Here is a 24,994-nt window from a genome sequence, read left to right on the forward strand (position 1 = left end):
GACAGGGAGCAGCAGTCACAGTTATGTTGTTTTTTTTGTTCACAAAGACCTGAGATTGGATTACATGGGTTCCCTGAGGTCAGATTCCGTTAGTCTCTTACCTCCTGAGCTTTGGCATCAGCCTCCCATTGACAATTCCATTGATCGTCCAGGAAAAAGCTGCACCCAGAGGATACAGTGTCTGCCTGTGGGAGGTCGCCAGGCTGAGAATAAGCAGTGAGAAACATTCCAGCTGCCCTCAAAGCAGAGACGCTTGGAGAGCCATCAGGCCTCAGCGTGGTCACAGGTTGGCGGCAGGAATGATCACTGAGTGCAGGGAGCAGCTGGAGGCAGACAGGCTGTCTTCACGCTTCACTGACGTGGAACATTGCCGAGATCTCCCCATGTCAGGCCCTAATGCTCAGCCCGTTTGGTGACAGGACCTCAGAGAGTCTTGGGAAGCATTTTTGCCAGATGTGAAGCCTGGGCTCCATCTTGCATGGCTGCGGGACAGACCTTCCAGGTCCGAGTTCCTACGGCTGCTGTTTGGCTGCTTTTGTTGCCAGGCCACCCACGCATCTTTGCGGTGCTGCTTCCTCTCTTATACATGCTCTCGATCCTGAGCCCTGAAACCACACGGCCATTGGAGGAGTCAGCACAGCCTGGAAGCAAGACACAAAAAATACAAGTGAGAGCAGGAAGCAGGGTTTGGTGGTCCCTCTCACCTTGGCCACAGTTCAATTCACTTGAGAAAGCAGAACACACATTTGAGATTGCAGGGAAAGGGGAAATGAGATGGGGACTTCAAAAAGGAAAGAGAATGGTGTGAAAGCCCCAGATCTGAACACACTCTAGCTGAGAAGCAAGCACTGACGCTACCTGTGTGAGGTTTGGGTGAGAAAACAGTAAAAAGATGAGCTACAGACTCATTTCTCCTGTCCTCACTTCATATTGATAGATCCTCCCTCCCCTCAACTGGTGTCTGCCGCTGAGACATTGAACCACCAATCAGCGCGTGCTGAGTGCCCTGGGGCCCACTCCTTCTCGTTCTGCCCTGGTCCCAACCCTGCCTGTTCCCAACCCCTTCCTGTTCCCCCCCTCAAAAGGAGTCTCCACCCATGCACGTGTTACTGTCTCTTCTGCAGGAGGCAGTCTGGCTGCGGTCCTCCTTCTCCTCCCCCTCCTCTAATCCTGGTTTCTCTACCTCCTCCGTAATGAATCTCACTCGTTACTGCGGAATAAACCTCCTCTTTAACATGTCTTGGTCTCTGACTCCCGTTTCCTGCGCCTCGAACCTTACACATATAAGAATTTTAAGACAGTAATATTCAACCCACAATTAGTACTGTTTGGGGGGCACCCGGAGGTGGCCTCACATTTGCGTGGACCTGTCGTTTGCCGGTCAGTGCTGTGTGGCTTCCTCCATAAGCTGTAAGCAGGAGCTTCTGCTGGAGGTGACATGGAGACCAGAACCAGGACCTGCATCCCAAGAGGGTGTGCATTTCATGGGCCCAGAGGCGGGCTGAGCGAACAGCGGTGCTGCTGTGTCAGGATCGCACCGTTGTCCCCAGTGCCCCGCCTCTCCAGGCAGCAGGTCTGGGCGTTCGTTCCTGGGTCACAGCCCAGGACAGAGGCTGGGTGAGCGGGGAGCGCTGCAGAGCCCTGTGCAGAGGGGAGGGCCCACCCTGCAGGTGGTGGAGCTGGGCGGCGCTACCTGAACATGTGCATCGAGGACACCCACCTGGGTCGTGTTGGAGGTCACAAGGACGAGGGGACTGCAGGACACATGGAGGCACCTGGAAGCTGCCCTTAGCCCTGAACTCAGCACAGTGCTTCCCCTGACTCCCTCCCACAGCCAGAGCCCCAGGTGCTGTGACGGCGCTTGCCCTGTGGGAGCTGAGGCAGCCCCTGGTCTCAGACTCTTGTTAAAGTTTCACTCTGGTTGTGTCTGTGTCTGTTTACCTCACTTAATAATTAAATAATTAGATTGATGCGCAGAGATCACCATACATGTCGGTGGGAATTAGGAAATCAGCAGCGTGCCTCGATAGTTCAAAAACTAACTTCTCCAGGATGGGAATTCGCCAGCAGGTTGCCTGCAGAATGAAATGATAACGTGTTGCATCCTTCTCTCTGTCTGTGGCCTGCCATATATATGCTACTGCACATTTGAACTTGCTGGGTTTTAAAATCATGTGAAACAATTTTTGTAAAACTCTTAAAAATGGTGTGTGTGTGTGTGTGTGTGTGTGTGTGTGTGATGTGTCAGAGAGAGAGAGAGAGAGAGAGAGAGAGAGAGAAAGATAGAGATGATAAAAATAGCGATCCATCCCATTGGTTGTGTTTCTCAGGTGACCCTAAGTCATCCGTAGCTCTTGATCCCAATCTCTCCTCAACTGTTTGCCTTTTCTGGCCCTTTCCAGGGCCCTGCTCTGTGGGACAACCCCTGACTCATTGTGGGGCAGAGGGAAGCCGAGACTCAGTGCCGGCCGCCACAGGGCACGGCACATGCTCCCAACACAGGCTGAGGAGGCCCTGGAACATGCTGTGCCTGGGGGGAAGGGCTTATGGGTTGACTTTCTATTCAGGTCAGAGCAGCATTTGGAAGCCCTGGAGACACAGGCAGGAGCCGGAGATCCCATTGGGCCCCCTTTTGTTCACTGGCAGGGCTCACAGCTACTTGGAAGGTCAGATGATAGTATCAGGATGGCAAGAGGGGCTGGGTGGTGCCTGCAACAGTCAGCACAGTCCCTGAGGGACAGCCCACGGCCAGGGTGGGCAGCGGGGAAATTCTCCGGAACAAGACACTTGGGCACCCGGGGTGCAGCCCCAGGCGTGGGGGCTGTGACGGGATGGGGGGGTGGCCATCTCTGGGGCACAAAGGTTACAGCACCGGTACTCCCAGACAGCCTCCCACTCACACACTAACCAGGCTCGAGGCCGCTTAGCCTCCCAGTTCAGAGGCATGGGGAACGCTCAGAGTGGTATCCCCGAATGTGGTGGGGGCGGCACCTGGGAGTCCCAAGAGACGCAGCCCGGCCTCCAGGCCCCTCTGCCCTGGGCCCCCACCTGAGCTCACGCGCCCCTCACCCCCTCCCACTGCGTACTCGCCAATGGGGCAACCCCAGGGTGCTGCCATGTACCCAGCGTTCCAGCTCCAGCGGAGCCGCCATCGTCCTGGGCCATGGCCCCGGAGACCACACAGGGGCCTCACTGCCCACTCACAACTGTGATGAAGCGGGAGTTTTGGACTGAGCACGTGGTGTTCCCCTGGGCAGCTGGTTCCTGGGCTCTCTGTCCGTCGGAATCGAAGAATGAATCCACTGACGGAAGGTGGTAGAGCGAAGGTGAAGATTTATTGAAGAACAAGTACAGACTCCCAGGTGGTGGTGGGGAGGGGGGGGGAGGGTAACCACTGAGTCCCTTTTCCCTGCGGCCTATAAAGGCTGCAGATCTTGGTGCCTTGATGTCCCTTCTGATCGGTCACTATTCCCTTCTTAGACTTGTTACCATAGCAACTCGTGAGATCAAAGGTCGAACCTCACAAGGGACATGTGAGGTTCTCCCCCTTTCTTACTGTTTTCCTATTCCCTTTGGCCTTCTCCTTCTCCTTCTGGATGAAGGGCTTCCTTCCCTTTTGTAAATATAGACCTTTTGCTGTTCCAAGCTCCCTCATTCTATGGAAATGCACCTGTTGCAGCTTTTCAGCTCTCCCATTGTATGGAAATATACCTGCTGCTGCTCTGCAGTCCTGTGCTTTCTCCCTCCATGGTCCCCTAATTTCTAAAATTTCCTAAACCTGTCTTTTTCACCCCCAAAAAATTCCTGTTTCAGTGACACCTTCAGACCTACCACTGCTCACACTCCAGCGTCACACTCCACGTCCCCCGCCCCCACTGCTCACACACCGCTGTGACACCCAGTCTCCCCTTGCCCACACTGCTCTGTCACAACTGCGGAGCTAGCAAAGGCCACAATCAAAAGTGCCACCCGAGAGGTGTCCTACTGGACACGATCCTGTATGACATTCTAGGCTCCCCAATAACAAGCACCACCGAGCCACCCCAGGTCCCCGCAGGTCACACCGCACCGCCAGCTGCTGGCCTTCCAAGGCCACATCCCACTGTGATATGCAGGGTTCCCACTGCGCACGCGCATCTGCGACGAGCAGGCTTTCTTTCTTGTTTTAAAGATTTTTTTTTCTTTACTTTTTAAATTGATTTCAGAGAGGAAGGGAGAGGTAGAAATATCAATGATGAGAAAGAACCATTGATCGGCTGCCTCCTGCATGATCCCCACTGGGGACCGAGCCTGCAACCCGGGCATGTGCCCTTGACCGGAATCAAACCTGGGACCCTTCAGTCCGCAGGCCGATGCTCTATCCACTGAGCCAAACTGGCTAGGGCAATGAGCAGTCTTTCAATACAGATATTCCAGTGGGACACCTCAAAAACCCCAAGCCCAGTCCACTCGGCCCCCCTCGGCCACGTACTGCTCTCACACTGCTGTGGCCCAAGGTGACGCTTACTGCCCACACTCTCCTATGACATACCAGGGCTCTCAATGTCCTCAGCCTCCCTGAGACCTTCCCGTCTCCCACGGCCGATATGGTATTCTGAACCCACATCCCAATACCCACGTGACAGAGTGACAACTCACACCTCCCAATGCCCACAGCCACTGCAACTGCCTGAGTGGCCTGCTGCCCGTGATCACACTGGGCACCCAGGGACCGAAAGGCCAGCACTACGGTGGGACCCTCCAGAGCTGGGGTGTTCTCACTCCACTGCTCACTGCTGGGCTCGCAGCCCAGGTCCCTGGTGATGCCCCAGGGATTTCATTGTCCTCCCTCCACCAGGACACCCAGCCTTTCCACGGCCTCTCCCCGGCGCTGCCACTGCACACCTCCAGTGGGACACCCACAGCTCCTGGCACGTGCACACAGCGCTTACAACGAGCTTTCGCTGTCCTCACTCCATTGTGGGAAGTCCTGGGCCCGCATGAGTGACAACTGTTTGTGAGCCCCTTCGTTCCCTCTTCTCACTATGATTCCTCCAGCCTCCCACAACCTACAGTGCACCCTGAGGTCCCAGGTGCTTCACACTCCACAGTGACAGCTCAGGGCTGCCACAGGCCACACGCCAATGAGAAATTCCAGCTTCCTCACCTGCCACTGTGACACCTTCACAACCTCCACTGACAACACACGACTGACACTGCACGTCTCCCACTGCCCACCCTCCAGCGTGCCACCCAGGACCTCCACCACCAGCAGCGCCCGGGACACCTGGGCTGCAGGCCACATTCCCCAGGGACACCAGACCCTCCACCGGCCTCATGCTACTGTGAGACCTGCAGCTTCTCACTGTCCGGGAACCCCACTGACTCCCCAGGGTGCATGCCGCCACACCCGCTGAGACACTTCCAGGACTCCTGCTGCTTCCCCTCTGCTGTTACACCAAGGTCCCCACTGTGCGGATCCTCTCTGTGCTGTCCATCCTCACCTGGGGATATTACCTTTATTGCTTTCAGAGACCGTGGAGGGGGAGGACGGAACGGGGAGGGAGGCTGTGAGAGACAAACATCGATGTGAGAGAGGCACATCAACTGTTTGCCCAAGGCACACGGCCCGAGAAGGGATGGGGTGCAAACAAACCCACAACCCAGGTGCATGCCCTGGACACGGGCCACATTCCAATGAGAAATTCCAGCTTCCTCAGGACACTTTGGTCTCAGGCCGACACAGTGACCACTGAGCAACACCACCCGTGGCCAGGATCCATTTTTGAACCCACGAACTTTAACTTCCAATATTTACTGTGACTCTCCCAGTACACCTGCAACTCACCCTACCATTTAACCTGAGGGCTGTCACTGCCCGGGATCCATATGACACAGTGGGTCCCCACGGCACACATCCACGGTGAGTCTGCTGGGCTCCTAATACACACTTCACACCGGGATTCCCCAGATGTCACACTGCGCAAACACACCTGAGACGTGTTCCGGACTTTCCCAGCCCACACTCCACTGTGACGCTGCCGGAACCCACTGCCTCCACTCCTACGTGTCACACAAGGGTGGCACTCGCCCAACTCATGTGGACACTGTGCTGATCCCAGTCTTTACACTGCACTGTGACATGCGTGGGCTCCCGCTCCCACATGGCACTGGGACACCCACTCCTTCCCATGCCCACGCTCCACTCTCAAACCAAAGGTTCCAACTTCCCACTCTCTCCAGGACAAAAACGGCTTCCAGGCACAAAGCTCCATGGTGACACTCTAGAGACCACGATGCCCACACCCCACAGTGAAACCCTCGGGCCCTCGCTGCCCACATTCCCCTGTGGCACCCGAGGTATTTCACTGCCAGCACATCACGGTGCTAGCCCAGGCACACACTGCCCGCCTTCCACACCGACACGCACAGCGCTCCCCCTGCAGACACAGCACCGTGACACCCAAGGTCTCCCACTCACCACCCTGCTCTGTTACAACTCAGAGCTCCCACGGGCCAGGCTTCTGTGAAACGCTGGAGCCCCAGCGCCCACAATCACGTCTGACATTCTAGGGCTCTGCCTTTCCACACACCATTCTGATGCACTGTCTCCCAGCGCTTTTGTGCCACTTTCAATCTGATGGGATTTCAGTGTCCACTGTCCACTGTCCCACCACTGGGTCCTACACACAGACACGCTTGGGAGACATTCCGGGCTCGCACTGCCAACACTCTAGAGTGACATAAGTGACACCTCTCTGCAAATCTGCTTGGACGCCCTGGGAGACAAAATGCCCCAATGCCCCTGAGTCATCCTTAAACAACATCCCCCATAGCTGTCAATGGACTCACTCTGCCCTGAGGCCTCCAAGTAGCCCACATTCCATTGTGAATCCTTGGCTGCCACTACCCACACCCACTGTGACATGCTAGGAATCCCTGACTGGCAGAAGGACCGCGATTCACTGCCTCAGGGCCACACGCCGCCCATCCCTCCTTCCAAGCACCGATGCAGAAAGCAGCTGTAACTGGGACCATCTGCTTGGGTTTGCGCTGTTTTTCTTTCTGGAACTCGACCATGATCACACCAAACACCTACTCCCTGCCCCTCCAGGAGAAGGTGGTGTTGGAATGTTCTTGGGGCAGTGCTCCGTCTCAGCTCTGCCTGGTTCTCTCCCACTGTCTACTGACATTCAGAGTCTCTCTCTCATCGATGTTTCTGGCTTTCTCTCCTTCTCCCTTCCTCTCTGTAAAAAAAAAAAAAAAAAAAAAAAAAAAAAAAAAAAATCAATAAAATATTTTTTAAAAAATCTTCCAGCAAGCAAAAGTCCTGGTCCAGAGAGCTTTATAGGGGAGTTCTACCAAGCATTCAAAGAAGAAATAAAACCTATCCTCCTCAGATTATTCCAAAAGGTTCAAGAGGAAAGCATACTTCCAAGCTCTTTCTATGAAGCCAGCATTACCCTAATCTCAAAAGCAGATAAAGACACCACAAAAACAGAGAACCACAGGCCTATATCCTTGGTGAACATAGATGCTGAAATCCTCAACAAAATTCTAGCAAATCAGATCCAGCATTACATTAGAAAGATCATATACCATGACCAAGTGGGATTTATTCTGGAGATGCAAGGATGGTACAATATCTGCAAACCAATAAATGTGATACATCACATAAACAAACTGAAAGACAAAAATCACATAATCATATCAATCAATGCAGAAAAAGCATTTGACAAAATCCAACACCCTTTCTTGATAAAAACTCTCAGCAAAGTAGGAATAGAGGGATCATATCTCAACATAATAAAAGCCTTATATGACAAACCTACAGCCAACATCATACTCAATGGGCAAAAACTAAATCCATTTCCTCTACAAACAGGAACAAGACAGGGATGCCCACTTTCACCACTCCTGTTTGATATAGTACTGGAAGTGCTAGCCATAGTGATCAGACAACAAGAAGAAATAAAAGGCATCCAAATTGAAAAAGAAGAAGTAAAACTGTCCTTAGTCTCAAATGACATGATACTGTACATAGAAAAACCCAAAGACTCCATCAAAAAACTACTAGACCTAATAAATGAATTTGGCAATGTAGCAAGATACAAAATTAACATCCAGAAATCTATGGCCTTTTTATACACCAATAATGAACTCACAGAAAGAGAAACTAAAAAAAAATCCCATTTACCATTACCATTGCACACACAAAAAATAAGATACCTAGGAATAAACTTAACTAAGGAGGTAAAAAAAACCTTTACTCAGAAAACTACAGGACACTGAAAAAAGAGATAGAGGAAGACATAAACAAATGAAAGAACATACCATGTTCATGGGTTATTAGAATCAACATAATTAAAATGTCCATACTACCCAAAGCATTCTACAGATTCAATGCACTCCCCATTAAAATACCAATGGCATAATTCAAAGACGTAGAACAAACTCTCCAAAAATTCATCTGGAATAAAAAAAAGACCTTGAATAGCCACAGCAATCCTAAGAAAGAAAAAGAAAGTTGGAGGGATCTCAATACCAGATATCAAGCTATATTACCAAGCCAGGATTCTCAAAACTGCCTGATACTGGTACAAGAACAGACATATAGACCAATGGAACAGAAGAGAGAACCCAGAAACCCACGCAAGCCATTATGCTCAATTAATATTTGACAAAGGAGGCAATAGCATACAATGAAATCAAGACAGTCTCTTCAATAAATGGTGCTGGGAAATTTGGTCAGATACATGCAAAAAAAAAAAAAAATGAAACTAGACTGCCAACTTACACCATACACAAAAATAAACTCAAAATGGCTAAAGTACTTAAATGTACGACAGGAAACCATAAAATTCATACAAGACTCCATAGGCAGCAAAATATGAGACATATGTCGTAGCCATATCTTTACCTACGCAGCTCCTAGGGCAATGGAGACTAAGGAGAAAATAAACATCAAAATAAAAAGCTTCTGCACAGCAAAAGAAACCATTAATAAAACAAGAAAGCCTACTTCATGGGAGAACATATTTGCCAAAGCTATTTCAGATAAGGAAGGGGTTCATCTCCAAAATGTACTGAGAACTTACACAACTTAACAAAAGGAAGATAAACAGTCCAATAAAATAATGGGCAAAGGACCTAAATAGACACTTTTCAAAAAAGGACATACAGAAGGCCGAGAGACATATGAAAACATGCTCAAAGTCACTAATCATCCAAGAGATGCAAATCAAAACAATAATGATATACCATCCCACACCTGTCAGAATGGCTATCATCAATAAATCAACAAACGACAAGTGCTGGCGAGGATGAGGAGAAAAAGGAACCCTCTTGCACTGCTGGTGGGAATGCAGACTGGAACAGCCACTGTGGAAGACAGTATGGAGTTTCCTCAAAAAGTTAAAAATGGAACTCCCATTTGACCCAGTAATCCCACTTCTAGGACTATATCCCAAGAAACCAGAAACACCAATCAGAAAGGATATATGCACTCCTATGTTCATAGAAGCACAATTTACAATAGCTAAGATTTGGAAACAACCCAATTGCCCATTAGCAGATGAGTGGATTAAAAAGCTGTGGTACCTCTACACAATGGAATACTATGCCGCTATAAAAAAAAAAGAACTTTTACCATTTGAAATAGCATGGATGGAACTGAAGAGCATTATGCTAAGCAAAATATCAATGATCTCACTCATATGTGTGATATATTGATCAACATAAACTGATGAACAAAAATAGATCCAGAGACAAATGGCAGGGGAGGTGAGGGGATGGTTAGAGATCAACCAAAAGACTTGTATGTAATCATATTAGCATAACCAATTGGATACAGATACTAGGGCAGTAGGAGCTTGCCCTCAGGGGTGGGAATTTCGTGCACCGGGCCTCTAGTATAATAATAATAAAATGTATTTATTTTTAAAAAAGAAAGAGAAACTAAAGAAAAACAAAACTCAATCCCATTTACCATTGCAACAAAAATATTAAGATACTTTGGAGTACACTTAAGCAAGGAGGTGAAAAACCTGTACTCTGAAAACTATAGAACATTGAAAAAATATAGAGAGGAAGATTTAAACAAGTGGGAGTATATGCCATGTTCATGGATTGGTAGAATCAACATCATTAATATGTCCATACTACCTAAAGCAACCTATAGATTAAATGCAATCCCTATTAAAACCACCAACGGAACATTTCACAGATCTAGAACAAATACTCTAAAAATATAAACAGAACCAAAAAAGACCCCAAATAGCCACAGCAATCTTGAGAGAGAAGAACAAAGTTGGAGGAAACACATTACCATATATCAAGTTATACTACAAAGAGACTCTGCTCAAAACAGCCTGGTACTGGCACAAGAACAGGCATATAGACCAATAGAACAGAACAGAGATGCCAGAAATAGACCCAAGTCATTATGCTCAATTAATATTTGACAAAGGAGGCAAGAGCATTCAATAGAGTAAAGACATTCTCCTTTTGAGAAAACTGGACAAGTTCATGCCAAAAAACAAAACTAGACCACCAACTTATACCATACACAGGAATAAACTTAAAATGGATAAAATACTTAAGTCGTGAAACTATAAAAAGTCTAGAAGAAATGATAGGCAGCGAAATCTCAGACATCTCTCCTAGCAATATGTTTATGGATACATCTCCTAGGGCAAAGGAAACTAAGGAGAAAATAAATGGGACTACATCAAAGTAAAAGCTGCACAGCAAAAGAAACCATTAACAAAATGAAAAGGGACCCCACTACATGGAAGAACATATTTGCCAATGATACATCTGATAAAAGGTCAACTTCCAAAATATATAAGGAACTCATACAACTTAACATAAGGAAGACAAACAATCCAAGTAAAAAATGGGCAAAGGACCTAAATAGGCACTTCTCCAAAGTGGACATCCAGAAGGCCAAGAGACATGTGAAAAAATGCTCAAAGTCACTGATTATCTGAGAGATGCAAGTTAAAATGACAATGAGGTATCATACTTATACCAGTCAGAATGATTACCACCAATCACTCAACAAATGACAAGTGCTGGCGAGGTTGTGGAGAAAAGGGAACCCCTGCACATTGCTGGTGGGAATGCAGACTGGTGCAGTCACTGTGAAAAACAGTATGGAGTTTCCTCAAAAAATTAAATATGGAACTGCCATATGATCCAGTGGTCCCACTTCTAGGAACATATCCTAAAAAACCCAAAACACCAATAAGAAAGAATGTATGCACCCCTATGTTCATAGCAGCACAATTTATAATAGCTAAGATCTAGAAACAGCCCAAGTGCCCATTAGTAGATGAGTGGATAAAAAAACAGTGGTACATTTATACCATGGAATATGATGCAGTAGTAAAAAGAAAAATCTCTTACCCTTTGAGACAGCATGGAGGGACCTGGAGAGTATCATGCTAAGTGAAATAAGTCAGTCAGAGAAAGACAAATATTACATGGTCTTACTCAAATGTGAAATCTAAGTAACAAAATAAACTGATGAATGGAGTGGATCCAGAGACATGGAAGCATGGAACACAGTGCAGAATCTCAGAGGGGAGGCAGGGGAGGGTTGGTTGGTGGGAGGTAGTAAACCAAAGACCTGTATGCATATATGCATAATCTATGGACACAGACAATAGGGTGGTGAAGACCCGGGGCAGGGGGCAGGGTGAAAAAACAAAGAATAAAAAAGCTGACATCTGTAATACGTTCAACAATAAAGATAAATTATAAAAACAATACACAAATTCTTATCCCAGACTCCCACTAGGAAGGGCAATTTCTAAATACTAGACTACAGCATCACTAGATGGAGGAGTGAGGACTGCTGTGGCAACCCAATGGGTTTCCTGGTTCTAATTTCCATGTCAGTGTTGAAGAGACAGAAGATCTGAAAAACTTGAGTGGCCCCAAGCACCGGATGTGGAGATGCTGTGTATCATCACTTGAGATGGCCTACTTAATTCATATCCAAGACTCCAGATTCAGCTCGAAGACATTCAGAACATGAGTCATTTTTTTTTCCCTCAATAGCTTAAAGTCAGTTGTGAGACACAGTATAAATATTCCAGGTAGACTTTTAATCTATATTGGAGGAAACGAGAATAAGTAAGTTTGTCATGGACTGGAAAAATGTGCAAGAGGAAACAACAAGAGCAATAATGGCGCTTACCTACATTGTGGCTGCTGCCAAATTGATTAGACTCAGATGGACCCTAAAGGTGAAGGTCTAAGTGTGATCCATTTTATACTCCTGTATGAAATACAGAAGTTCTGTATTTTATAAAAGCAGAAATGTATGGAATAAGTGTGGAAATAATTACTGGTGGTGGGAAAAGTTCAAAGAAACATACATTTGGATGAGAAGGAATTCATTAATTTGGGCCCACCAGATAGATTGTGCAATCTCATATTCAGCTTGGTACATTACCTAAGGCTATGAATATTTATTGGGATGGTTGGCTGAAAAATGCAATGATGGACCAAAAATGTGACATAGCAATGCCTACTCTCTTGTTTTAATGTAGAAGAAGTAATTCAAGCTTAGGGAGGCGGGACTGTTTGAGTAGATGGGTCATAGGAGTCCTATTCCACACTCGGTGAATGTCCACATGGTATAACTTCCACCAACACATTGAGAAATCTATTGAGGAGGGGGAACAGCGAGTTCTATGTGCTGCATGATGGGGCAGTTCACATTATCACTCATTTTGCTTGAAAGACAAATGATCAAATATGCAAGTATTTACTGATTCATGGCTCTGGCCAATATTTCCCACAATAGCGAGGGACATAAGAGAAACATGAATGGAAAATTCTTCATGTTGAAATTTGGGCAGAGGTATGTGTACAGTTTCCACTCCATGGGCAAAAATATACAAAGACATTTGTGTCTTTTATGCTATTTATCACAGTGTAGCTTTAACGTGGAGGATTTAATTACTCAAAAGATCACACTGTCTTATTTTCTCTCTTTGAAAATTAAAAACAACAATCTGTGACATACCGATGAAATCATGGTGGTCACCAAAGGGGGAAAAAAGCTTGATATACCTCTCCTCAGCTGGACCTCAGTTGGTAATTCCAGGTGAATGCTCTCAAATTTAGTGGTATTTCGGTCTGGCCCTGGGATGCGGTGCATGACAGGTCTGCATGGTAGGCCGCCAGTTTCCAGAGGCGGGAGAACTCTGCTTCGGCTTCCCCTGGCTCCTTCTCCTGCCTACTGTCACTCAGAGGAAGTCTCCAGGCCTTTCCCCACGCTGGATTCCTCCGGGTTCGCTCTACTGATTATGGGAGCTTAGTCCCCTGCTCTATCACTCCTACTGCTTCCCACACCCATGGCTCGTCTACCACACCGTCATTTGTGTCTTGGGCATTTCCGCCATCCTTATCGCAGAGTGGGACCGTTAGCACACTTTTCAGAAAAAATTGTAAGCAAGTCTTGTCTTTCTGAGCCTGGACCTGCTGACAGCAGGAAGCACAGTCACCAGCTTCAAGGGAGCTGGCTAGTCATGGCCTCGTGTCCAGGCTTCTAATATCTTGTGCTCTAATTTTATTTCTTGGCAGAGTAATGCAAGATTATAGTTGGGAAAGGAAAATGGTGTTTAATGTTTCATTCTAAGCTTTAAAAAGAAATCTGCTATCATTGCTATTTATTCTGGAGCAAAGACTATGATGAAAATAAAAGGAAGTACAGAGAGCAGTAGGGAAGGGCAGTTGGGTAGGAACCCAGGCTAAACAAGAAAGCCTGTGACTATTCCATGTACAGCATGACATCATTTAAACTTAGGCGAGCCTGCTAGGTTGAGAACTAAGACCATCAGAAAATACAGATATTTACATTACGATTCATAACAGTAGCAAAATTACAGTTATGAAGTAGCAACGAAAATAAGTTTATGGTTGGGGGTCACCACAACATGAGGAACTGTATTAAAGGGTCACAGCATTAGAAAGGTTGAGAACCGCTGCTTTAAAGACTGATGCTGGCTTTGGAGTCTAGCCTAGCCTTGGACCCTCTGAGTCAAGCCTCAGATCCTTGGAGAACTGAGTCTTGTTCAAAGAGTGGAGCCTCGCCCTGAAGAGTTCAGCCTCTCCCTGTGAGAGTATGAGTGAAGGTTTGGCAGACAAGGCCCTGGGACCTTCAGGATTGGCAGACAAGGCCCTGGGACCCTCTCTCAGAGTCAGAGTGAGGCACAGGACCGCCTGGGAACACAGCATGGGCCTCTCTCTCAGAGTGTCAGAGCAAGGCCCAAGCCCGAGGCAGCCTTAGCCCTGGGCCTCTCTCTTGGAGAGCTTGAGTGAAGCAAGAAGTAACCCTAGAAGCCAAGCTCCATAGAGATCCTGGCTCCCCAGAGAACTGGGGGAGGAGCCATTTCCAGTCTCTGATTGAGGTCCATTGGGGCTGTAATTGCCCCGAAGATAGACTCTGAGTGGTCACAGAGAGTTATCTCAGGTGCAAGGAATGCTTAACCTTGGGCTGCCAAGTTACCATGCAACCTGAACTATGCATAATGACCTGGGTGTGATGTCCACCATGGGGTCACAAAGAGGTCATGCACAAGGAGACATCATCAACTTAAAGTAGCCCACACAAGAGCGAGTCTGGAAGGATCAAAGCAGTTATATAGAGGTGGTCCAAATTCCTACCAGTCCTACTGCCAACAATGAATCTCTCTCTTAGCCTAGACCTGTGGCTAATGGAAGGCTCCATATGACCTTTTGGCAGAGGAAGGAACGTCGAGGCTTGGGTACCAATGATTTTGCATGAATTGGATGACCCACCAGAAAGTGCACTGCTGCCGCATTGCCGACCCTCTCTGGACATTTGTGAAGGATCGTGGGTAATGAAACCTTCACAATGGGCAGATTTGGGGCTACTCATCTCCACATTCACTTTGCAGGGATGTCAAATGACCAGATGTGTAAGGAGATAATGATTCATGGTGCTGGCCATTATCTTGCAATAATAGTCAGGGACATGAAAGAAACATGATTGGAAGATCCTTCACTATAGCATTGGGCATAAGTTTGTTGGACAGTTCTCACTCAATTTGCAAAAATATACAAGGATATTTGTGTCTCATATACTGTTTCTCACAGTGAATTCTGGTTGAGGATTTCATTAATCTAGAAGTGTCACATTCTATTTTGTCCTCAACTGTGGAATATAAAACTATGCACAAAAGAAACAAACGAACAAAATCTCTATGCAGACAAAATCATGGTGGTTACAAGAAAAGGAAAAGGAAAGGATAAGGACGGTCTTGAAGAAGACAGAGGAGACCACACTTTTCTGGTGAGCACTAATGCAGTGTGCTATGTTGTACCATAAAGTTGCACAAATGAAATTTATATAATGTTATTAACCATGTTACCCCCCAAATTTTAAAAATGAAATAATATTTAAAGCAATGCTCTTAGTCCCACTTGTGCTCAAGAAAAGAAGAGGAACCACTTTTGGGTTGTGAATAATATAAATATATTCTGGTTGCCGACACTGTTCAACAAGGGTCAGGTGAGTCAGCTGTTGAGACTGGGCAGTAGAAGGTGTGCTGTAGGGCATCAGCCATCAGACAATTATGGATGAATCATGTCTAAGAAAAGGAGAATCAATGGCTAATGGTTAAAAAACCGAGTTCTCAATCCAAACTCCTGCCAAGCAAGGCAATTTCTAAGTCCTGGGCTACAGCATCAGTAGGTGGGGAGTGAGAAGCACTGTGGCAATCCAAAGGGTTTGCTGCATTCCAGTTTCCATGATAACACAGACATTCTGAAAAAATTCTGTGTGGTCCCCTGCAGCAGACATGGACATGCTCTTTATCATCACCGCAGTTGGCCTACTTAGTTTATATCCAGGACTCCAGAATCCGATGGAAGAGATTAAGGACATGAATAGATTATTCTTTTCCAATGGTTCAACCAAAGGTGAAAAAATTGGAAAGATTCCTAGTAAAGTTGTATGACAGAACTTAGAATAATTCCTGATTTGTCACACAGACTTGGAAGATGTGCAAAAAAAAGGAAACACACAAGGTGTGATGGTGGCAGTGAGCTCTCTGGCAGCCGTTGCCGGCTTGAACAGACACAACTCTCAGCAGGACCCTAAATGTGAAGGACAACATGTGGCCCTGAGGAAGTGTGCTGCTCCTGGGAAGAACTGCATGAGCACAGTGACTCACAAGCAGAAAGTATGGGATATGTGTGTACATAATTAATGTTGGGGAACAATATTCAAAAAAACAGATTTGGATGAGAGGGAATGTATTAATTTGGGCCCACCAGACTGAGATTCTGCATTCAGATCTGCAGTGGGTGATTAGAAAAGACTCTAAAAGCCCCTGGATCCGGCCGAGACCAAACCAGAGGGAGTTGGACCTGCATTACCACCATTTGTCCACCATCCAGAGCTGAGGGGTCAGTGCCGACATGTACTCATAAGGAACTGGTGGACATTGATATTGGGTCTCAAAAGAACTGTTGGACCAGAAAGAAACTCACTACAGACTGATTCATTTGCCTGTCAGCATAACTATTATTGCTCGTCGCGTATTCAATTCTTATAAGTGTATCTCTAGTGACACATGATTTCGCTCATCTAAGGGAAATGATGAACAACATAGACTGATGAACAAGAACAGAACCAGAAACAAGGAGGCATCGATCGGACTATCGGGCCTCAGAGGGAGGATAGGGGAGGGTGGGGGGAGGGGGGAGAGATCAACCAAAATTCTTGTGTGCATGCATATGAACCTAACCAATGCTTAAGTTCAACAGAGGGTTGGGGCATCCATGGGGAGGGGTGTGGGATGGGAATGGGGGGATGAGGACAAATATGTGACACCTTAATCAATAAAGAAATTTAAAAAAATAAAAATAAAAATAAAATTAAAAAAAAAGACTCTAAAAGTTTACTGGGATGATTGACTGTCAAAAGCATCCAGTGACGGGCCCGATAAATGTGACATGAAAGTACCCACCATCTCTTGTGTTAATAAAGAAGAAGCAGTTCAAAAGTTTACGAGGCAGCAGTGTTAGAGGGGATTGGTCATGTGAGGCCTAGCCCACACTCTGTGCATGCCCAGCTGGCGAGCCTCCCCCCAGGACACTGAGGAAGACAGGGAAGAGTGGGAACTGCACATTTGAAGAGCCGGTGAAGTCTCTTCTCTGAAGGCCAGATGCTGGAGGCTGAAGCCTCTCCATGGGAAAATCTACAAAGAACCGAGTCCGTGGGTACCCAGGAGGCACCGGCTAAAGGGCCTTATGCAGCCACCAAACTCACAGTAGATCTGATCACAGTAAAACCCTGCCAAGTCAAAGCAGCTTCAAGGAGGCAGACTGGCACCCACTATGGTGCTGGCTAGTGAATCATGTTCCCAGAACTGTGGACAGCCAGCACAATGCTTTCTTCCTTGATCTACTTCAGCAGAAGTCCTAGATGAAGTAGTAAGTGTTGTCACTGGAATCATGAAACATTTAGTCAGCCCATTAAGCAGTCCCTGACATGAGCAAGCTTACACACCCAGTGTTCTTAAAAAAATTAAGGCCAGAACCTCTTGTGAAAAGACCCCCAACAGACAAGAAAACATGTATACTGTTCACCAAAGTTCAGGCATTTCCCCTATGGAATGATGGCATTTTTTAAAAGCAGGATAAGTGACTTTGCAAGAAAGAAACAACCAGATAATTCAGGGACAACAGGACAATGGTTCTAAACTGAAATTGTTCTCAGAACCAAAATATTACTCTGGCCCTGCACTAAGACTAGGAGCTTTTGAGGCTCACAAGACTAACGAGTTTTAGCTCAGGTCCATTTTGAAGTAGGTCCAAATTTGCTCGAACCCATCCAGTAGCTTGCCCTGATTCTAGAATACATTACTCAAATAGACAAAGCAGCAGAATGAGCCCTCACACCCATAGCTGATGAGTGAGGCTACTGTGGTGGGGAAGGTTAGCCAGAAGCTATGGGAACTGCCTGGAGCTAGGTGAGCGGTAAAGGGAAAGCGGTGCCACAGGCCTGGATGAAGAGAAGAGGTTTGTGCCACCAGGGAAGTTTTGAAAGATGCAGGAAGTGCCAACAGCAGCACATCCTCATTAACCTTTTGATTTCGCTTGGGCAAAAGGAGAAGAAAAAAAAAAGGACGAGGAGAGAAGGAAGAAGAAGAGTGGGAAAGGGAGGAGCAAGTGGAGGAGGAGGAATAGAAGGAGCAGGAGGAGAAGACAGAGAAAGCGTAGAAAAATAAATAGAGGAAACAACCTAGAAAATGGCTGTTCAGTCACCCAGACTATAGCTACAGAGGCCCTGCTGCTGCTGCTGGACCCATGCAGTTACTTTGCTTGAGTGACTTCAAAGTCCACATCACCTGGTACCCATATACACCTACAGTTCAGGCAACGCCTCCCCTTGTGTTTCATGGTTCAATCTAAGCTGCCTTTCCTCCGCTGGCAAGGCCGGAATATTTCCTCCTTATCTCACTTCTGGGGTGAGTCAGCTCCACAGCTTCATGCCCTTTGCAGAGGTCCTGACTGCGGTTTCCATCCACAGCATGTACTTCCTGTCGGTCCATTACATAGATGCTGTTAGGCTCACTGGACCTAGTGAGTGGGAACCGTCCTACTCTAGACTTGATACATTTTTAGAGTCAGAAGTTGAGAAAAAAATCTGACTAAAATTCAGAAATTCTCTCAGTGAAATGGTTTTGTATCTAGTGTATTCAGCAGGAGAAGTAACTGTTTTGAGGTAAAAAATAATGGCTGCCATCCAACCCCCCCTCCCCCCGAGTCAAAGGGGGAGGCCCAGCGCCCAGTGGCCTCTGGATTTCAGAGGCAGTAGATCCCTCAGGTCCAGGCTGCTGTGCAAGCTGCTCTGTGGCCTGGTTCATGCACCACAGTAGACGCGATGGTCCTCTGAGCATACCTGGCAGATAGCGATTCTGGTGGAGCCTTAGGAAGGCCTGTGGGTGGAAAACACTATAAAAGCTCAAACTTTCAAACCCAGGTCTTGTTATCATCAACAAACAACTATTGTTCTTTTGAGGAGCAACTTTTGTCCTTCTTTGAGGCAAATTTGGCAAATAATGTTTTTTCCACCCAGTGAACCAGCATTTAAGAGTTCCCACCTTTGTCATGTTAGTGTCCAGAATGAGGAAGGTAAGGAAGACAATAGCACAGGGCAGCAGAGTCCCTCCACGATGTTCCCACCTCCTGAGCCCCAGAGAAACAGCAGGAACTGAGTCAGAACCTGGCAAACTGGAGCCTCACGTTGCATTGTGCTGCGCAGTGCCATGGAGAAGTAACCCCAGACGTCAAGGTCCATATGTATCTTGACCCTTCAGGGGCCTCTAAAGGTCAAGGGAAACGTTCCCTCGCTCAGTTCCATGAGCACCACATGACCGTTTCCAAACGCCCTTCAGCCCGAAGTCACCCTGGTATAAGGGGCAAACAGGCAGGGATGGGCCTGTTGCCCCTCAAAATGCACTGAGGTTTGTCTCAAAGGGTTTCTTTGGTTTCAAAGAGGAAATGCCTAACCATGGGCCTCCAAGTGACCAGGCAACCCAGCTGTCCATTATGACCTGGGTGTGATGGAACCCATGGAGCCATAAGGTTGGTGACACACAGAATGACTGCAACATCCATCTAAAGAGGTTCATACGTGATCTCACCTGGGAGGACTCAGGAAGCTCAAGGAAGTCATGTCAGTGCTGGCCCGATTGTCCTCCAACCGGCTTGCAGCCTGGCTGGACTCATGAGAAACTCCTGATGACCTGTGGGCAGAGGAAGAAACCTGTGTCCTGGCTTAGCGACAAGCTAGCATGATCTCGATGACCAAGCAGAGAGTGAGCAGCTGCAGCCCAACAGAGCCCTGCAGACACTCCTGGAGGGCAGGGCCAGGTAACCTGTCCCAGGGCCAGAGTTCCCAGCAGGTCACTATCACTCACGCTGCTGAACGACACATGAGCTGAGATGCAAGTTCACGCTGCTTCATGGCTCTGGCCGAAATGTCCTATAGAGATGGGCAGAGGAGAAGTGTGAGTGGGAAATATTCACATTGGAATATGCAGAGGCGTAAGGACAGTTCTCACCAATGGGCACAATATAAGAGATTTTTGCTTAGCAGCAAACTGGAGGATTTAATTAATCAAAAGATTAAGGTGCGGAGAGATGGTGGTGGTGGAACGGGCAGACCTTCACTGCACCCCCTTCACAGCCAGACTAACAATGAACTAAATAAAGTGTGGGCTCTGCCCCAGTTACCCACTGAGTCCCCGCTGAGCTTGACTTGTATCAAGGACCGATGGGACCGCCTGGAGGCTGGTAGGAAGCCGCAGCCTCAGGGGCTGACCCAGCTCCCAGGAGCCGAGCCAGAGTGAGAGGCCTGTGGGTTCCCGGAGGGTCGGCCAGGGAATCTGGAGCCAGTCGCCTGGAGCTGGTTGGAGAGAAAGCCTGTTTCCTTGTATTTCCCCCCAAAGCACAGGAGGGTTTGTTTGTTTGTTTGTTTGTTTGTTTGTTTTGCTTTGTTTTTGTAGCTTTCAGACAAGGCTCTGATGCAGGGAGGGCAATGCGGGCTGACAGCGCCTGCGGAGAGGCTGGGTGGGCAGCCTTGCCAGGCGACTTGGAAAAGCAGCTGCCGGAGGGAGTCCTGCACAGCAGGGCACATCCCCCCACGTGGAAACGGAACGGCCTTTTCCCCTGAGGAGCTGGCCTCCCAGAAGCCGCAGCTCAGGAAACAGGCCCCCCACCTCCCCAGGAGCCCTGCCAGACATACCTGCGTGTGGATTTTTTCAGATGCGACAACTGCGGAGGCCGCGCCTAGAGTGTTGGACAGTTTCAACGAGGGTCAGTGACTGGATGGGGTGGGGCCGTCCGCCCCACTATCCTGGGAACCTGACTGGCGTTCCTTGGTCCCCCGGCTCCCGCCGAGAGCTGATAGAAACCCCAAGTTTCCAGCTAACCCCTGGGGACTGCATGCGAGGCTCTCCGCCCACCGAGGGCAGAGTCGTATTCTGGGCCACTCGCAAGGCGCAGCTCCAGGACCTGGAAAGACACCCAGCCCCGTCCCTTACAGCGGTGCAGCACCGCCCCCTCCTGGAGACCTGAGGTCTAGACGCCCGTTTTGCCTCAATCCCCTTCAGAAACAGGCTTATCTACCTGCTTTGTTGGTTTGTTATTATTTTCATCTCTATTTGACTTATTCATTTTCGTACTCATTTTTTTCTTTGCCTTTTCTCCTGCTTACTCCTTTTTATTACTTCTCTCATTCTGGATCTATCTGCTTTTTCCTCTATTTTCCTTTTCTATTGTTTTTCTTCCTTTATTTTAAACCGTTTCCTTCCCATGTTCCTCCAATTCTTTATTTTTATTTTCTGTATTTCCTCTCTGCTCCTTCATATTTCTTTTTATTCCACCCATTTTCTGTTTTATCTGTGGTTTTGTTGTTTGTTTGGTTTGTTTTTCTTTTTTATATTTTTCCATGCTTTCTTTTCCTCTATCATTCTTGCTTTCTTTAATCGTCCCTAATTCACTCTTCTCTGGACCTACTGAAGCAGAAATGTTCTAGGTGAAGTAACAATGGTGTCACTGGAACCATAAAACCATTCGCTCAGCACATTAACCGACTCCTGGCATGAGCCAGTTTACACACCCATAATTCTCAAATAAAGGAAAGACCAGAACCTCCTGAGAAAAGATCCCCAACAGACAACAAAAAATGTATACTGTAGAAGTTACTTCATGCCTTCCCCAGTGGTCTGAAGGCCTTTTAATTTATTTTTAGCCAGGGTAGCTATCTATATGGAAGAAACAATGAATAAGATAATTCAAAGACAATGGTTCTGAACAGAAATTAATCTCAGAAACCAAAATATAACTGTGGCCCTGCACTAAATCTAGGAGCTTTAAGAGTTAGGTGACCAATGAGTCTCAGCTCAGGTCCATTTTGAAGTGGGGAGATACGTTGGGACCATCCTTGGCCCCTGGTCCCAGGAGGCATAACTGAAATGGACAAAGCAGCAGGATGAGCCCCACACTCATCACTGATGAGTGGGGGCTACTAGGGTGAGAAAGTCAAAGCAGAAGCCTCTAGAACTGCCTGCAACTGGATAAGAAGGAAATCAAAAGCCTCACCACGTTCCTGGGTGAATGGCAGAGATTTGTGCCACGGGAAGGATTTGAATATGCAGGATTGTGTCCATTGGAACACATCCTCACCAACCATTTGATTTGACTTGTGAAAACGGAGGAGAACCAGGAGGGGAAGGAGGAGGAGAAACAGGAGAGGGAGAGGGAGAAGAAGGAGAAGGAGGAGGAGAAGGAATAAAAAGACTAGGAACACTACAAATTCAATTTAAAGTGCTGCATACATGATCGATCCCGGGAGGACCAGCGCAGTAATATAATCTGTGGTCCAATTTACCTCAGTACCAACTTCCACACAATGAATCCACCTTTTTGCCTAGACCTGTGGATTCCTGGGAAGTATCCTATGACCTATTGACAGAGGAAGGAAAGCTGTGGCCCGGCTCACGAATGACTTTGCATGGTATCGATGACCAACCAGAGAGGGGCAGCTGCAGCAGACAGCCCACTCTGGACGTCTGTGAAGGACAGTGGGCAACAAAGCCCTCCCCATTGGCAGAGGTGGGACGCCCGCCTCCTCACTCACTGTGCGTGGCTGGCAATGTCCAGCTGTGGACGGAGATGCTGACTCAGGGTTCTGCCTAGGGTTTGCAGCATCAGGCGGAGGCACTGAGGAGCATGACTAGGAGGCCCTTCACAAGTTCTCTGGGCAGAAGTTCGCTGGACGTTCTCACTCGGTGGTCAGAAATATTCAAAGATGTTTGTGTCTCATGTAATGCTCACCAAAGTGAAGCCTCAAAGTGGGAGATGTCATTAGTCAAAAGGGTAAATTGGCACATTCTATATTTTCCCTCATCAGTGGAATGTAAAGGCACAAACAAAAGAAACAAACAAAAAAAGTCTCCTACACACACACACACACACACACACACACACACACACGGAATCATGTGGTTACCACAGGGGAGGCAGGGGGGAGCACTAGGTGAATAATGGGGGGCTCATATGCAAGTGGGCAGAGGAGACAGACATTGGTGGCAAGCACATAGCTGAGTGTGCTATGTTGTACCATGAAGTTGTACAAGTGAAGGTTTATTATGCGATTAACCAGGTTACCCTCAAAAAAGTAATCACAAAATAGTTTTTGAGTATTTAATGTTCAAGAAATGAAGAGACGTTTTTCTGTGTTTGAATAATATGAACATGTATTTGTTTACCTATCATTTGTTCAATAAAACCCAGGTGAATAATCTGCTGCAGCTGGGCAGTAGCAATTGTGCTGAAGAACATTAACCCTCAGTCAGTCAGTGAGCAACGGCATCTTTGAAAAGGAAAGGAAGTCAATGGCTAAGTGTTATAAAACCCGGTTTTGATTCCTGGCTCCTGCCCAGCAAGGCAAGAGCTAGATAGACACTGGGCTACAGCGTCCCTAGATGGAGGCATGAGGACTGCAGTGGGAACCAGCGGGGTTCCTGCATCCAGTTCCCGTGTCCCTGGTGATGACACGCAATCTGAAACAGTTCAGAGTGGCCCCCAGCAGCACAAATGGACATGCTCCCTCTCATCACTGGAGATCGCCTGCTGAAGTCATGTCCAGGGCTCCCCATGCTGCCTGAGGAGCCTCAGGGCATCAATAGTTTCCTTCTATGCTTCCAGGCAGATGTGGAGAAAATCGGAGTTTCCTGAGGGGATGATATAGATGTTCTGAAAATGCCTGAGTAATCCACAACAGCCGACAGGGATGGTTTCCCTGGTTTATAGCCAGCACACCTCCTTCAGCTTGGAGAGACTTAGGACATGCATAGGTGTATTTCACCATGGCTTCAAGCCAGATGTGAGGAAAAACGGGATGGATCATGGGAGTGTTGTAACCGGTATGAGATGAAACTGGAGTAATTCAGGGTTTGTCAGAGACTGGAGAAATGTGCAGGAGGAAGCACCAAGAGTAATAAAGGCAGTGACCTCTCCTGTGGCAGCTGCCACCTTAGACTCAAACCCCAGCAGGGAACTGAAGGTGAAGGGAAGGTTTGACCTCTGAGGTGGTGTGCTACTGTATGGAATAACTACGTGAGTACTGTAACTTACCCAGGCAGAAACTTGTGCAATCTGTGTGGAAATAATTAGTGGTCGAGGACATGTTCAAGGAAACATAAATGTGGATGAGAGGGAACCTATTAATTTGGGCCCACAGGAAGAGTCTGTATTTGTATCTGCAGTGTGGGTGATTTCAGAAGACCTCACAAGTTGATTGGAATTGTTGGCAGACAACTGCATCCAAGGATGGCCCAAAGGGGGCAGCATGGAAGTGCCCACTGTCTCTTTTCTTTTTCTTTTTCTTTTTTTTTAATGATCACATATATGAATTTTATTCGAAAGGTCTTCATTTCTTTCTTTGCATTAATTCATTCTTTTGTTTTCCAGGAAGTCTGTATGAGTCATCTACAAAATCTAAAGCATTTTTTTTCTTCTTTATTTTTTTAAATTTTAATTTATTTTTTAATTAAGGTATTATATGTGTACATATCTTACCATTGTCCCACTGTCTCTTGTCAATAAAGAAGCAGTTCAGCCCTAACCGGTGTGGCTCAGTGGATAGAGCGTCGGCCTGCAGACTCAAGGGTCCCAGGTTCGATTCCGGTTGAGGGCATGTACCTTGGTTGCGTGCACATCCCCAGTAGGGGGTGTGCAGGAGGCAGCTGATGGATGTTTCTCTCTCATTTATGTTTCTCTCTATCCCTCTCCCTTCCTTTCTGTAAAAAAAAAAAAAAAAAAAAAAAGCAGTTCAGCAGTGTAGGGAGGTGGGATTGTTGGAGTCGATTGGTAATGTGAGCCCTATTGTACTCTGGGAGTACCCACAAGGCATACCTTTCACCAATACATTGGGAACTATATTGATGACTGGAAACAG

The 24,994-nt window shown here is 47.2% G+C and overlaps 1 long non-coding RNA gene across 1 annotated transcript; it reads right to left on the bottom strand.

Moving 5' to 3' along the window:
• Window positions 1–80: 80 nt before the first annotated feature.
• LOC307111627 lies at window positions 81–20,953 on the bottom strand. Its single transcript, XR_013814610.1, has 4 exons — window positions 20,777–20,953; window positions 19,950–20,014; window positions 19,674–19,775; window positions 81–641 (listed from the first exon to the last, which is right to left on the bottom strand). It is a non-coding gene; the product is annotated as an uncharacterized lncRNA (long non-coding RNA).
• Window positions 20,954–24,994: the final 4,041 nt, after the last annotated feature.

Source organism: Cnephaeus nilssonii (genome assembly GCF_951640355.1).
Source record: "Cnephaeus nilssonii genome assembly, chromosome: 15".
Taxonomy (NCBI): Eukaryota; Metazoa; Chordata; class Mammalia; order Chiroptera; family Vespertilionidae; genus Cnephaeus; species Cnephaeus nilssonii.